At 42.5% G+C, this 16762-nt stretch overlaps 1 long non-coding RNA gene across 1 annotated transcript in view; it reads right to left on the bottom strand.

Moving 5' to 3' along the window:
• The window catches only part of LOC136791594 (uncharacterized), a 116708-nt gene that overhangs the window by 56079 nt on the left and 43867 nt on the right, over nt 1-16762 (bottom strand). The window contains exon 6 of the long non-coding RNA XR_010833898.1: nt 2838-2950. This is a non-coding gene — a long non-coding RNA (uncharacterized lncRNA). The remainder of the gene's footprint in view (nt 1-2837; nt 2951-16762) is intronic.

Raw genomic sequence — 16762 nt, 5'->3', positions numbered from 1 at the left:
CCTTCCCTCTGCCGAGGCGGGCTTCAGAACAAGAAGTTGGCTCCCTCGAGATGCACAGAGATACACACGCTTCATCCAAGAGGTTTCAGAACCAATATTCAGAGGCTTGAAGCCCAGCTCCTGCTGGATGCTCAAGGGTGAGAAAGCCCCAAGAACAACTTCTGATTTGACCCCATAACTAAAAAGCCAGGCATAACGGTAATCTTTGGCCCTACCTGGGCCCTTCTCAAAGAGTCGCCAGCTGTGAAGGAAAAGCACAGCGCAGTCTCACTGAAGGACAACACAGCAGCTGAGATCCTCTGGCTTTTGTGGCAGCTCCAGGAAGCACCCCACTGCCTGAAGACCTCTTTGAGCTCCCTCAGCACACAGCACACGAGCTCACCTGCGCCCTGTGATGTCTGACAGACACCTCCTGCAAAGCACTGCGTCTAACCAGCAAACATTTCCGTGCTTTCAGTCAGTAAGCAGAACACCACTGTCACCTTTCTCAGTTTCTCTTGCAATGACTACTGCAGGGCACAGGCCAACCAGAGGCTTTTACATCACGTTGTTTTCAGGACGTCACATAGCAGGAGCTACATGGCTAAAGGCCACCACCATGGACAAGAGACACAGAGTGGGGCCTTGCACACTTGAGTTGTGTCCAGCTGAGGTGCCAAGAAGTCATACCCTCTGTGCATGGGTGCTGGCCAATGCATTTGATGGGCTGGCCCCAAGCACTGCAAGACCTGATGTCCAGCTTAGCAGGGGCCCACGTCCCACCTAAACTTTGGTGGGAGTTTTGGAAGCCAGAAGAAAGAGACAGCTGTTTCCCCTCCCCTCAAAACCCCATCACGTTGCATACAATGAGCACAGACATCTATGACAAGCTGCTGAAGGTTTACACAACATTCGGGGTTTTCCCACCTTACATATAGAGACAGCATCTATATCACACAACTTCACTGAACCAAGGTCATTCATTCATTCATTTCCCAACAGCAAGTTAGACTCAGCTGAAGATGATGTTCTGGTGAATTAAGACCAAAAAAAAAAAAAGAGTGGTTTAGCCATAGTCCATTCATGACACACTCCTGAAGCTGAGTGGGAACAAAACAGAGCCTATAGGATATAGTGTAAGATCTGCAGGTTCTAGAGCATGGGTGAGACCCTTCTCACTCTACAAGTCAAAACACAGTACCCCCAAACACCACCACTCCATTTTCTTATCTCCCTATAAACCGTATAGAAATGAAAATATGATGGTAGCTGATAATCTGCACTGCAAATAAACCTTTTAGAAAACAAACAAATAAAACAGATCAACTGTTTTCTAGGTGCTACGTATCCATATCTCAAGATAGTTCCCAGGAAATAAGGGACCAAGGGAAGGATGAACCAGAGGAACTTAGCTCCTGGAACAGATCAGGGTGGGCTACAGGTTCAGAACAAAGCAGCTAATGAATGGGAGTGGAAAAATGGAAGTAAACTCCTGGTGTAATACCAACACATGCCTGTATCCAGCTTGCTACTTGATTGCAAGGTTTTGCTTTAAACTAACGGTTTATACTGAAGAAATCGTAGAGTGCATAGTTATTCTGGGTACGTACTGTGTAACTAATTGCTTCCAATAACTGGAACAACAACTGGATAAACACTTCTAGATGCACAGAAGAGATGGCTCTTGCTCCTTACCTTGTTTTTCTTAATTTTTATTATCAGCTAGCTAGTAAGAAAGAACATTAAGTAGTAGCAACAGTACAGTGCTTTCCCGCAACAGTATTCTGAAGATGACACACTCGTAAACAGTTCCATCAAGTGGGGAACAATAATGCAATTTGGCAGAAAGAATCTTAGAAGCCAAGTTACACAGAGAAATTATTGTTAAAATTACATTAATCAAAACCAGTTAGGAAAAGATGAGAGGAAGACTCTGGCAGAACATGTCTGGGATGTTACCAATTAAACTTGTTTTTCTTCCTAAAAGGCAATAGCATTCTTTTTAATTAGCCTCTGTCATTCTAATTCTAACAGTAACCCACAGCGCAATTATTATTTGAGCTACTTGAAAACTTAAAGCATGCACACAGTTTTTTTTAAAGACTCCTAAGTGGACAAGCAGTGTGGCTGCGTAGGGATGAATGAACAATTTACTTTGTCGTTTCTGAAGCTAATTTATAGCACAACGTCTATTTGCTACAAACACACACAAAACTCACATGCTGAGAAGTCGTTCTAGGAATAGCCTAAAGCTATCTACACCATAAGTCACCTAGCTAGGGGTCAGAAATAAATAGAAAGATGTATCTTCCCAGGTTTAGCATTCATGTTCTCTGTGAAGCAGCACAGCGGTGTTTACGAACCAGTGGAGAGCTCTGCACACACTGTGGCATTAGATGAGCTCACACCAGCAAAGGCACACGCTGATACAGCTCCTACTGCTGTTGATGCCATTGGCACTGAAGAAGTTAATGCCTGTAGGCTGCAATGCTAACCCCAGCTTGGCTAATCCTCTGGCATTATTACACTTTGCAACAGGAATGCTCAGCTGAAACGAGATTAGACATCTTAATGGCATTAATGAAAATCTGACCTATAAAAACTGCTTAAGAACACAAATGCTGCATTTTTCAAGTTCTCTGGATAAAACACTGAGATTCTCCTTTGCTCTACCGATGCAAGTTCCAAACCAGAAGTATAAGACTTCAAACCTTCCAGAAAAATCTGTGATTCTGACAAAGAAGGCTCATTAATAAGTTACATTTTGTCTCACTGAACTATAGAATGAACTGGATTGCAGTCTTCATAGCTCTTTGCCTCTTCCACCAACAAGGAGGCATTGCTTTATTTGTACTCACTGTGGTATGCGCTGTAGGACACAGGGAGTCGGGGAGAACAGGCAAGGTGACAGTTTGATAAGCGTTGCTCTATACAGCATGTGAAAATCTCCAGTCACAGCTGATAAGACCTGCTGTAGAAATACATTAAAGCAATTATACACTGAAGTTGTGAAATACACCTGTTCTGGTTGATAATTCCTTTTATACCCTCATTCTGGCCTACCCTCTAGGCCAACAAGGAAATCTGCAGTGTTTTCAAGTTTCTTCTTTTCTATGGAAGTAAGTCATTGCTAAAAAGATTACAGAAAACAGAATGCATGGCACATTGATGTATCTACTCCCCAGCTTTTTCAGTGCTTTTCCTGCAGGCATCCATACAATTAATGCCTTCTCCTTCGAAAAGGTGATCCTCTGAAACCCATTAAGTATCTAAATACGGCTTTTAAAATCAGCTCTACAATGCAAACGCTCATGGTGGCAGCTTTTGGCTAATTCTTATACTAGGGCAAATTTCCACGTGGTCACTCCTACTTTCCTTCTGTCATTATAGAAGGACAAGACAAATCAAGAACATGGGTAAGAAGAAATGGCAGACACCTCTTTTGCCTTGACAAAATATATCCCCTTCCCTCCAACCAGCGAGATGCCACCTTCCTGCACTCCCAGTACAAAGTACAAGACAAAAGTAAAACAAGTAGTACGAGATATAATGAAGCACATCAGAGGACTGAGAGAAGGATTCAACAGTTCCACAGATGAGAAAGTATCTCCAGTTACACTAAGTAGGGTATGAGAGAACCACCCTCAGGCTCCAGGACACAAGCCAAACTTTAACCACCAGGAATTCAGAGGAAAAATTCTCTAGGTAATGATACCTGTAATTATTTAACAGGATTTTACACCTTGCTCTGAAGCATCTGGTAAAGCATAGCTCTGGGTGGAGTACCTACCTTGACCAACTTGTTCTAAAAGGGTGGGCGTATTAGGCTTTCGCCCTACAAATCAGTAGCATGTTACATACAACACAGGCTATATCAACCATGCTTTACAGCTTTGCATATTCTAGTCATGTGTCGTTTCCATTACACTTTAGTAGGTACGTTAAAGCTTCCCAGCTCTTCTACAGAATACAGTTTTAAAATAGCCCAGCATAAGACTTGTGGTATGCTGGCAAACACTACGTGTTGGCAGCCAGTCTAACATCACTGCTGGCAAAAACAGGACACCTGTTGTCAGTATTCTATCAAACACGATCGTTTTAACACTGGGAACGGTTGGAATGGTTTCATAAAAACCTGTTTGATGTTAAATTAGCATCCCAGCCAACCAGCAACTGAATTAAATCTTCAAAGTGTCGATTGACTAACTTGGTGCAGACATGAAAAAATTAGATAGAGGTGAAACGTATCCCTGTTAAGACTAACTATAAATATTTACTTGTAAAAAAGGCATATGCTGAAAGCAACATTTGAAAGACACCCCAATGCTGCAAAAAGGTATTTCTAGTGAAAACCCCAATGAATGAAAGGGAATCACTAGGAAAGCCTGCTGGAGCAGTCAGAAGAACATTAAAAAAGCCACGTCAGAGATTGAAGTCACAGCCCCAAAGCTCCTGTTACTAATCTGGGCACCAATTAACAAACAAGAGGAGTGGAACAGCCAGAATCCCAACAGCTAGGCTGGTTCTGCCCTTTCATGCTCTCCGAGAGTGCTTTTTTCTATTTCCTTTTGGATACTAGCGCCATGACTGTTTGTCTGTACGAGTCAGCACGATGGTAGCTCAAGAGCAACTTCCAGCTAAAGCCAAAGAAAATGAGTGTGTGAGATGCTCTGGAGAACAGGCACACTTGGCAGAAGTGCCTTGCATCAGCTACTGCAGCGAGAGGACATTTGGAGGAACGTGGCTCAGGCAGAGCAGGAACACCCTGTGCACCGCACTTTCCATTGCAAGGGATGCCAAAGAAAGCACCATTTATTTATAAGGCTACCCAGTTAGAGATGTCCCCCAATGCCAGCACCTAGAGAACCTGCCTCTTCCAGTACGTACATTGCTGCAAAACCCCCTAATGCACTGCTTCCAGAAAGAACCTAAGAAAGGAAACTTCTGATTCAACTGCAGAGGCTGCAAAATACATCACCACTGATGTCATCGTGATCTGTCAGTTATGTGGAACTGCCCAAGACTTCCAATTCTTTCTTAGCATTAGAGTTATATTAAACAAACTCAAAGCCTGTTTTTTATAGGAACTATACTTAAACCCCAAGACTCAGCTCAGACTGAGGATGCAATGAGGTACTCTTGAAAATTAAACCCTTAATGTAAGGAATCTCTCTCACAAAAACAGAATGGTTTTGGAAACGCATGAAAAGAAGAGCAGCAGAAAGAAAAGGCTTCACTATTCATCTTCCCAACCCAATGAAAGCCTCGATAGCATGCCCTTGGTATAGCACCTAGTATCTGATGGGAACGATCACGTTATGTGGCAGAATCAGTTCCAGTTCCTCCAGGCACTGGATGTCACAGGCTAACACTCTTACTGCCATCAGCCTGAGCTGGTACCCTGTGGATAATGGCTTGCAGAAGCAGACTCAGTTAGAGAGGTGTAACCCAGTAATGAGTTCACTCATCTCCACGTTTAGGTTGGCACAGTAAAAGCTAAAATCAGCGCCTTGGAAAGAGCTCAAGAGGAAATACTGTGCAGAAGGGTAAGAGATCTAGAACACAGCAGAAACAGATGGGCACCCAGCACAAAATAAATACAAAAGGAAATTGCTTTCCCGTGCTTTTATTTCATCTCCTTTGTTGTTATGATTTCAGTAGCACCTTCAGGCTCCAGCAGAGATCAAGGTCTCATTTCGTTAAGCACTGTATAGACATGCAGGGTAAAATCCAGGCTCCAGCATCAAATGAAATACAGTTTTATTATTTATGTAACAGGATTTCTTCCAGAGCAAGAGGCCATCCATGCCCTAAGGTGTTTTTAATTTAAATAAGCAAGACCAGTAAAAGGGAGAAGAAGGAGCAGCAGTCAGAGATAAAGTTCAAAAGTCATGGAGCAGACAGAGCTCTGCAAGTGGGGTAACAGAACCAGAACTTCAAGCCCTGTTTCAGGTGCTACAGCCCAGCATGATACAACAGAAATCCTGCTAGGCTACATGATACCAGCTATAGATAAGATGGGGACAAAACCCTCCCCTTCTGAAGCTAGTACTTTATTTCCAAGACAAATGGCATAAACAGTGTTCTCAAAACAAGAATGAAATTACTACAACTCTGCTATGCTGGTGAAGGCAGCATTAAAGGACAGAGGACACTCTGTCTTTGCACTTTGGGGACTTGCCAGCTCCCTACCTGGAGCCTGATGACCTGCTATGGAAGTATATACATTCAGGAACAAGGCAGGGTGAGCATCATGGAAAAATAAACCACTGTTTATTTTGGATAGGGAAGATCAACATGATTTTCATGCACTTTCATGTGTATCCACGATCCCAAAGTAAAGATTCTCTTGATCTAAGAACCTGGAATGTGAACACAATCACAGCTGTTTAACGTAGGGGGAAGGGAAGGGAAGGGAAGGGAAGGGAAGGGAAGGGAAGGGAAGGGAAGGGAAGGGAAGGGAAGGGAAGGGAAGGGAAGGGAAGGGAAGGGAAGGGAAGGGAAGGGAAGGGAAGGGAAGGGAAGGGAAGGGAAGGGAAGGGAAGGGAAGGGAAGGGAAGGGAAGGGAAGGGAAGGGAAGGGAAGGGAAGGGAAGGGAAGGGAAGGGAAGGGAAGGGAAGGGAAGGGAAGGGAAGGGAAGGGAAGGGAAGGGAAGGGAAGGGAAGGGAAGGGAAGGGAAGGGAAGGGAAGGGAAGGGAAGGGAAGGGAAGGGAAGGGAAGGGAAGGGAAGGGAAGGGAAGGGAAGGGAAGGGAAGGGAAGGGAAGGGAAGGGAAGGGAAGGGAAGGCTGAAAGATGCTCAAACTCTTTACCTTTTGCAGGCAGCGTTCCCAAGCACCTGATTTAATTCTGGTTTCATTTACACCAGTGAAATAGTGCAGCAGTTGATGTTTGCATCTAAAGCAATGCAAGCTTGCGTTCAGGATGTGGATTACAAGATTCCTTTGGAAAACTGTGCAAGTTTTATTAGCGTAGACAAGGAGATGCTGCTCTAGTCTGAGCTTAATCTGGAGATCTTTATAAATTAAACACCATACCCTAGCTTTGTTATAAGAAATCCCATCTTTGCACGTGAATTTTCCACTCCACTGGCTGACCTCCCTCTAAAAAAAAAACAGTTCCCCACATTCTTCTGCCTTTGGTTTGATACTTGCTTACAGATGAAGGGACCTTTCTTGACTTGAATGGCTGAGGCAGGACAACAACTGCTCCACCAGAACCATGCCAGGTCTATTCCAGGGCAACTGCAATCAGAACTTGTTACCAGTCCTGTAGATTATACAAGCAGCCAAAGTAAATAATGGGTCTACAGAAACCAGACGAGCAATGTAGCTGTCTTCTGACACCACAGATGGAGCCTGAGCTCACCTGAAGCAACACAAGAGTGACAAAGGGGCAGCTAACGTGAAAGGAACACAAACTGTATCTTTACCCTGATACCCTAAAATCAATGAGAATATGCTGGAATTGAGCCCATTCTACAAATACAGCCCTAGGTACACAGGTATCTACACTGATGCCTATCAAATGCTTGCAATTTTGCTGTCATCCCTACTAGGATCTGTAGTGGGCACCCTCACTGCAGCCAAGTCTCACCTGCCTCTAGAAGACCAGGTCAGGACCCAGCAACCCACAGCCCTGCAGGGAGGGAAGCAAACGTGCCAGTTCTGGCCAAGTATCAGGGACAGCGCTGAACGTGGGGTCCCGTAGCACTGGGTCTGCTACACCCGACAGCCCCTATGTGTCTCCCCACTGCGCCAAAGGCCCTGGTGATGTGGCTGACCACCACAGGCATAAGGAAGGGGCCTGGATGAGATGCAAGTTTGCCAAACTGGATCCAGAGGTGATGCAGCTCCCCATCAGAAATCAGAATCCCTCACATTGAATCACATCTCCCAGCTTCTCTCAAAACAGGGAGCCAGGTCTGTGCCTCAGTCACCTGCCCTGAACCACTGAACAGAAGTCTTAAGCTGAGCAAGCCACCGGGATTGTAGCGGTATTCTTTTGGATAGCATTACTTTAGCCTGTATGACCCGCTGATAGGGCAGGGTGAGCGCGCTGCCTGGTGCCCACATCTCAGTGCCATGACAGCGATTTTGCTCAGGCGACGGGAACTCCGACTTTCAGCCCTTAAGTCCCCTCCGTTCAGTCCTCAGACTGCTTGGGAAGATGAAAAGCCCTGCAGATGTATCATCTCTAACTTTTCTTACAGCTGATGACTCTATCAAAGCCAACAGCAGTGCTTGCCAAGTAGAAAAAAACACCATATGGAAGTGAATAGACTACAATAAGGAAAATGAAGACTCGGGGGGGGGGGGGGGGGGGGGACACAAGTTAGTAGTAGCGCAATATAAGTGGAAAGAGACTGGGGATATTTCTCTTACACCACTTTTACACCAACAGACTTCAGTTAGTACTGCTCCCTTTGAGCAAAGGTTCAGTTCTGTATATATCAGATTTATCATCAGGCATTTGTTATGTAATGACGAGCCTTTTAAGTAAATAAATTCATTTAACAAGTAACATTATGCCTCTTTGCAGTTTGCTTTTTGCACACTATTGCCTGTTGACATTATCCCTTTAATTCCTATGTTTAAAAACTTTTTACGAGGACAAATACTAGAAGACTGCGCCTAGTTTTACATTTGTGGTGTGAAAGTGAAGGAGAGAAAGGTTTCAGTGACATACAGTGCTGTACTTCTTTCTTTAGATGTATTATGAATAACCAATCCCTTAAACAATTTCTCAGACATTATGTTCCAATTCTTCACACGCTCAAGGGCAAACTACGGCCCAGGTTACCTAAGTTGCTATGGATTTAGACAAACCTGCTGGGGTGCACAGAGTTGTACCACATGCCCACAGCACGATTACTCTCACGATACATTTCTTTGCTTTGTAATGCTCTCAAATATTTCCAGTAAAGCATATGCTCCATTTCACAAGAACAGTTACAGTAACGTATACGTAACACCAAATGGAAGTACTGAAGATAACCTTCCTAATGTCAGGATACACACATTCTACAGATGGATGTTTGACAAAAGGGCTGGTCAGCACATCTTTGTGTTGCCCATAATTTAAAAAATACGCTGAAAGTAGCAAGAGTACCCATGACAATCCATGACACTGATTTACGTCTTCATCTTCTGGCAATCTTCACATAAACCTAGAGTGAAGAGAACTCCTAGAAACACTGCCACACGCTTTGTTTCAAACCAAAACATTATTCAAAAAGTCACTCTCCTCCACTGTGCCCTGCATTTGTTTCCCTTCCCAGTTCCACTGTCAACTTTTTCCACACAAGGTGGAATCAGAGGAGTAGACTGAACTCCTAGCCATTTCCTTGAGCCCAATCCACTGTCCAGTTCTGCCAAAGCTGACCACATTGCCACCATCCTTGGCATTTGGAACTCAGCCCAATTTCAGAGTTGGAGTCATCCTTCCTACACTTACACCGCTGCATGTAACATCCTTTTTCTTCCACGGTTTTGGAAGTTCAATCTTGCCCTTTGCCCACCATGAAGTGCTAGATTTGGCAAGCTCAAGTATTTAAGCCTCTTTCCTCCTATTTCTATATAAATGGACAACTCTTCTGTTGCGTTAATGCCCTCTTCAACCTATTTCATTTGCATCCCCTCCCCTTCCCCTCAGCCGAATCCTCTAATTAACATCCCCAACCTCTAGTCCATACTTCAGTCTTCAACTTTGTCCAATTCTCATCTCCTCCTCCTCCCGAAAATTAAGGTGTATAGAAAATGTAAATGGTTTTAGAATATGTGTACAGTATGTGCAATGCTTCCTCCCTCCCAGTCTCTTTTTGCTGAGTAACTTTAATTTTGAATAAGGAATTTAAGGACACAACACATCTCACAGGAATTATGATTATTAATGCTACACTGGTTTTACACTGAAATATCACTGACTGGACCAGAGGTGTTCTTGATTAATTTACTAGCATAAGCAGAGATGGAGGATATTAAAAGTACAAGGTCTGATTTTCTTCCCACGTAGGGGCCTGCTCTTTAGCAATGAGAACTACCGGCACGGGAGCCTCCCCCAGCCCTACCGTTAACTCACTCGTTTCAACAGACCGGTCACACCTCTGCAGACTGATGCCAAGGAGAGCTAAGAGACCAAAGAATCATTTGCAAGAGCGTTAGATGGCCAACAGCATGCCAGGGACAATACCTATAATATAACTGTACAGATGATTGAGTTCCCATCTCCGAGAAAAATTCTATCATGCTTTACCTAGAGGTACACCTACGGATTTCAGTGATTTTTCTCCTGCTACCTTGTGTAAGTACAGTACCCATGCAAAATAACAGAGGTAATACCCACTCTGGACTAACAGCTCAGCCACTGCTCTCATAAACAATATATAATGCATATATATAAACCTACATATCGGATATCAAAGATTCTGTACCTTAAAAAGTCATAATAAGAGCTAGACTCATTCACTGCATTTGATATTTTTTCAGATAAATATTGTACTTGGAAGACAACAATTCAAAAGAACTAGGAGCTGCACACGTCTAGGGAGATTAAAGCTATTAAATATACCCAAGCATACACTGCCCAGCGATGTGCTCGTCTGTGCTCTATAATAAGGCAACTAACCGACTGCTCGGGAAAAGCTTTAACAGCTTGCATGGGACTCAGCTGATATGGATACACTTATGTTGGAGCCAGCTTTTTGTGCTTCTCTGCACAAAAGGTGATATCTATGCAGATAACAGAGTATGTAAAAAAACCTTGGAACACCTCACCTGCCACACCAGGTAACCAGTGACTGAAAACATGCACGGTTCACTTCTAAAGTACCCTCAGAGTATGTGTTTAGGACAGGACTCGAGCAAACTTTTGCACTTCTCTCCTCCATCCCCAAACTATTAATACCAACAGTCAGATGCTGAAGGACAAAATAACAGAATTTGGCTTCAGTCAGACTGGTGAAAATCTGGAGCAACTCAGCTGAGGCCAGCGTAACTGAGATCAGAATTTGGCCCCAGCTCAACAAACAGAGCCAAATTCATTACCACACTCTTTCCCTACATGTCTGCATACTAAAGAGCACGTTTTTGGTTTTGTTGTTTTTTTATTTATTCTTGTGTGCACATCTCAGCCAGTCTAAAAGTACATTCTGTAATTGTGACAAAAATGCCAACTGACGTAAAGAAGTTCCACGGATTTAATAATATTTTGCTTGGAAATGTGTGCAGAAATGCATGCATTTTCAGTGTGCCTTGACTCTGAGCTGTAGGAAACACCTTTCTGAGAAAGAAGAGGGAACTTTTCTTCCACGCAGAAAGCTTCAGCAAAGACCTCAGCAATGACGATTGTTTTTATCAACTTGGACATATGCTTCAGTGTCTGGGTGAAGACAATTTAGTCAAGATGGACAAATGGAAAGCATACAGAAAGATGAGAAGGTTTTGGGCACAATATATGAGAACTTCCTGACATCTTTTATTGTTATCCAGTAAATATTGTGCTAGGCCCCAGACTACTGAGTGTCAAAGCCCTGAATGAAATGAAGTAGTTATCTGTCTTTCTCTGATCTTCTTTCAAGAGCAAAAGTGAAAGACTTGCCAAGTTCCCTCCCCTCACACTCCACTAATCAGTCTTTGTCTGGATTCACAAACATGGGCTATAAAAAAAACCTGGGCACAGCTTTGGATCCCAATGAAGCAAGGGAAAGGGGCCACGCTCTATGAGTGTACCAGATGGAGTGCAAAAAGCAATGGTGGAAGGAGGAAAGATGACAATCCCCATTCCTTAGCATCACCCATCCTGGTACAGTGTCATGATCGGATTCTGACCGTCCTGTCAAGTGCTAAGGCAGATCTATACGAGATAGCTGCTGCTGTCTGAATCAAGAATGTCTAAAGTCAGAGTCCAGTTCTCAGAGCCAACAAACAGTTTCTCAGCAGCAACAGCATCATTCAGTTTGCCTCTCCAAGAACGAGAGAGGTCATCTATTTCATTTTCTCACGTGGTGTAACGAATTCTGGAGGGGGTGATTGGAGCCTAAGGGAATGTCAGCTGAGGAAGCATTCTGGGAAACCTTCATAAGAATCAGATTTATAGTCAGTCTCTCTCTTGCTTTATTCCTTCAGTTTTTCCCCATTACCTCAAGGCTTCAAGCTTCTTATGCATACGGGACCTATGCTGCAGGAGATTCATCTCTCCTCTCCATACCTCTGTCCCTGCAGAAGCTGCCAACTACTCCCCTCCTCCTACGCATCTTCACGTTCCTCCTTTCCCATCATCAGCTCCCAGTCTGGACTTGCTAAGCTGCTCAAATGGAAACAGAAGGCATCCAGATCTGACAAAGAAGGGAACCCCATCTATGCCAGAGCAGCAGGGAGCACAGGCAGACTGCCAGTTTTGATGTGTGGAGGAAACAAGTGGCAGAAGCACCAAGCCCTCTACCACTCCTTAGTCCCAGCAGCTGCAGAAGGAGACGGATAACCTGCAGCAGCAACCTCTAACTTTTCCTCTGGCTCAAAGACGTGATCTGCTGCTCAGTGCAGCTCCTGAATCTCCTACCCCTGAAGCAAGCCCTGTTGTCCCACCTGAGACCATTAGCACAGCTCACATTCACACTGAGGCACATTTACACAGCTGTGGCTGCAACATCAGCACTAGCAACTTTTTCACTTTAAGGCTGTTCCTCGCTGCCAGATGTTGCCAAAGTGGCTTTGGAATAAATTAAGTCTGGGCTTAATAAAGCCTATTTATGCTGTCTCATTTAGCACAGCTCATGTTTATGGGGATTTATTAGGCACTTAGCTGCAAGAAAGAGGAAAATATTTGCTTGTAGTTTCAGTTGCTCCGTATGGCTCTCTGACTCAGTGGCCTCTGAAAGCACACAAATATTTTCCAGTAAACAAAGAACTGGTTCAAACTGTTGCCCATTGAAAACAAGACTGAACATAAACATTTGATTCATAAGCCTTTTTTTTTTTTTTCCAAAAATTGGAAGGGGTCCAGCTTTCTTTTTCCTGTAATGTGACCAGAGTCTTCAATTCGGATGTGTACGAAGGGCAGCGACTCCTTCTCTTCAGTCTTCAAGGAGCAAATGACTTAACAGGATTGTTAGCAGCCAGCCTAATGCTATGATCTCAGAAGTACCACAAGCACAGTCATCATTTTGATCCTTGCTACTACACCAGCTTCATTAAAGTCTGAACCAGAGAGTTCTTGTACGTCAGCATCTTCCAGACTGAATCCAGGTGTAGATTTATTGGCAAGTGATTTGCCTTTGTAGGTCAAATTTATACACACATACACCCACGTGAACAGGACCCAAGGAACTCTCAGTAGCAGAGAGCAACTGGAAACCGTAAAACCAAGCAAGAACTGAATAACTGAGCCATTGTGTCACACTAATGACTAGGCTAAACAGGCAAAAATCACAGTTGAGGGAACTATGCCCACTTGTATCGAGAACAACCTGTCTCGTTATTGTTAAGGCTCCTCGTTTCTTTGGTCAACTGTGACCACAGTAGTTGACTCATCAATTGCTATGGCTTCCAGTTTTCAAGTTGTCCAAAAGCTTTTTAGCACTTTGTCAGCTGGACTGATTTCTCCTATTATTCAAATAAATTCCTAATGGTTCTTGCTTTGTAATGAATTCACATTTGTTTCCCTCTAACTAGAGAACAGCCACACCACAAGCCAAGATGTCCAGCTGCTTGTAGGCTGGCATGCTGAATGGTGCTTTCTCACCAGAGAGACAGAACTTGTGGAATTGAACTGGTATATACAGGTATTCATGATGGACTGTACCTTCTCCCCCACTTTCTGTATTTTTTTTTTTTTATAGACATCCATCTCAACATGCCTTAAATCTTTCATTTAATACCACTGAAACCGGTGGAAAAAAAAGTTCAGAAAGTCAGACTCCATTGTCACTGTTTAATAACCATCTACTTATTTGGGGAGGAATTTCAGTAAGAATCACATGCTAATATACAAACTGAGAGAAGTCTGAAGTGTTAAACTTTATAACAAAGTGGATAGTCTCCGTATACCTAGCAGGTCACAGTACGATACACAGAATTCCTGAACATGGATATACAAGAAAGTGACTTGATCATGGGCAATGAGGAAAAAAATATTTAAGAGGGCAAACCCCGCAGAATACCCTTACTTTCAATAGCTACAGTCAAACACACAATTGTGTTCTCTTCCCAGCCATTTATTTTATTATAGCTTACACAATATTTAGAAAGCCATATATAAACACAGGCACTAGTGCCTGTTGAACAGACTCAGATGTCCCCTAGGAATGGATTTCTGTATCTGCTTGCTCTTAATACCACATGGCATCTGTCCAAAACTGTGTACTGGGAAGAATGTGTACGTTTTTGCATCTCTAATAATTGTGAACAGTTTTCTAGATGTTAAAATTCCATTTCTAAACTATTTTAATCAATTGGTTCCATTAGTATTTTTCTGGTTCATTTTATTTTTAATAAAGGAATTTTATATTTCATGAAAACCTTGCTCATCCCATAATTAAAGCAAGCTGCCTCTTCCTCTTCTCCCAGATGTTTTCCAATGAGAAACAGGGTCTTTAAATTGATTTGTGTGAAAGAGTTGTCCATTACAAATGACCTAAACCAGCTTCTGGATCCAGAGCAAAAAAAAAGCAATTTTTTTTTTTAAACAAAAGAATCTTCCCCCCCCCCTCAAAAGGAAAATTTCAAAACTCATTGCAGCAGTAATATCATAATGCTGAATGGAGAGAGATCTTATTTCTCTAGAAATACTTTTCTCAGGGGAGGGGATGTTTAGAACAAAATGAGAAATTATATTTAGAAAGAAAACAATGAAATTCCACAACACAGCTTCCCACTCACTCCCATTTAAAACACAAAAGGCAAGTTTCTTTTATATAGTGCTATTTTCTGTTGAGAAATACTGTTTAAGGAAACAAGATTAGCTTCCCACTATGTGACATACATTTAACATTTTCAATACAGAAAACAAGAGTGGCTTAAACATGACCTGCCTGATGAGTGATACAATTGTCCCTGTTCAGAGCTTCTTTAAGCCCAATTTCTTCCCACATCTGTTGATTAGTCAGGCAGCACCGTTACTGGGGAAGCAGAATGGCATCAAGAGACTGTAGGGACTTGCACCTCAGTACATCAGGAGTCATAGCACCTTTCACTTCTAAACTGCATCCATCAAAATATCAGTGTCATACACTTATTTGGATTTCTCACAGGAACACTATTACCAGTAATATTTAAACATGTCCTTGGGTTGTTGTATTATTATTAAGCCTGACCCTGAGCTTTATAGTTTATAAGCCATACAAAGCATTTATTACACATCAGTTTATTAATATAAGTGCCAAGGATGATGTGAAAAGTCTATGTCAATATTAAGCATTGCAGACAAACATGAAAGGAGAAGACTGGTATGTGGAGCTCATGGCTGGCACAACTCCATTGTTTTGGGCATTGCCTTTGATTTTAGGGGACCACCACCATAAGGAAGATTCACTCAGTTATTTGTTTCTTCCCCTCCAGACATTACGACAAATTGGGATCTTTACATCATGGACTATGAATCATAGAAGGCTATGCTACATTCGGGGAAGTCCTTTATCTCATATGAACACAGATAAAATATTTGAATCCTGCTGAAAGAAGGGAAAAGCGTCCCCTTGCTGCACTGCAAATCTTGTGATTTCATCTGGGGAGCTTGTGATCAGTTCTCAGTCTTGTGATTACCAAAAAGTTCCAGCTTCCACTTTAGAATGTGAGTCTAGTTTTGCTGTTTTCATAGAGAACAACATAATCCTACGATACCTTTAAATCCCATATGGTTCAAAAACTAAGCCACAGGATGCAACATTTAACACTTTGTGGGGGAAAAAGACTTTTGACTGTACTTTGGAAATGAAACATCATCTTTCCTGCTTTATGGGAAAAAAATTAAAAAGTTAAGTTTAGATTTCCTTCAAAATGGTAAGGTATCATAGTACGAAGAAACTGTAACTTTTAGAATACACATTCCTTTAGATCCACAGATTAATAGGACACACTGATGTGTCACGTGGCATTTCTTTCCCTTTTCTGATGCTTCAAACTTAAATCTTCACTATAAACTATACTTAGAGCTATCAGAATGGACTTATTCTTACTCAAGCAAGTGCATCACTGTGCACTTCACTGACTAGGAATAGCAGGAACAGCCTTGAATGGCATAATGCTTTGGGCTTCCCCTGCTTCCAGAGCAAATAGAATTGGAAATTCTCTTTTTCATTTACAGCCATTGTTTTGAAGATTCAATTTTCTCCCAAAGATAATTTAAAAAAATAATTTGGAACCCTCGCATGAGATATATTTACCTTAATACCGTTCTCTCTACAGGACTTCAGCAAAAGTGACCAGAGCCTTAGAGTTATCTTATGTTCCAAACTGTCACTGTTTAAGGCTTAGATGGCAGAGATAAAATTCTTCCTTCACTTCAAAAAAAAGTTATTTAAGATTCAGTTTAGTAATCAAAGTTGTACATGGAGACTGTTATAAAACCCTAGTAATAATGATTTAAAAAAAAATTTTTTTTAAACTGTATCATACTAGACTGGGGGCAGGAGGGGGATTGCAGTTCTGAACAGGTCCAGATAAGACTAGAATTCCAGGCCTGATGAAAGTACATACACAAGGGAAATTAGATATTAGATACTCGCAGTGAGTAGTCCGGTCTCTAAGCTTGCTCAGTGGATGACTCAGTCAAATGTTGTACAAAACTGTC

This window comes from Anser cygnoides, chromosome 10 (assembly GCF_040182565.1).
Source record: "Anser cygnoides isolate HZ-2024a breed goose chromosome 10, Taihu_goose_T2T_genome, whole genome shotgun sequence".
NCBI lineage: Eukaryota > Metazoa > Chordata > Aves > Anseriformes > Anatidae > Anser > Anser cygnoides.
Note: the sequence above shows the minus strand (reverse complement) of the source record. Positions and strands in the feature narration are given on the sequence as shown.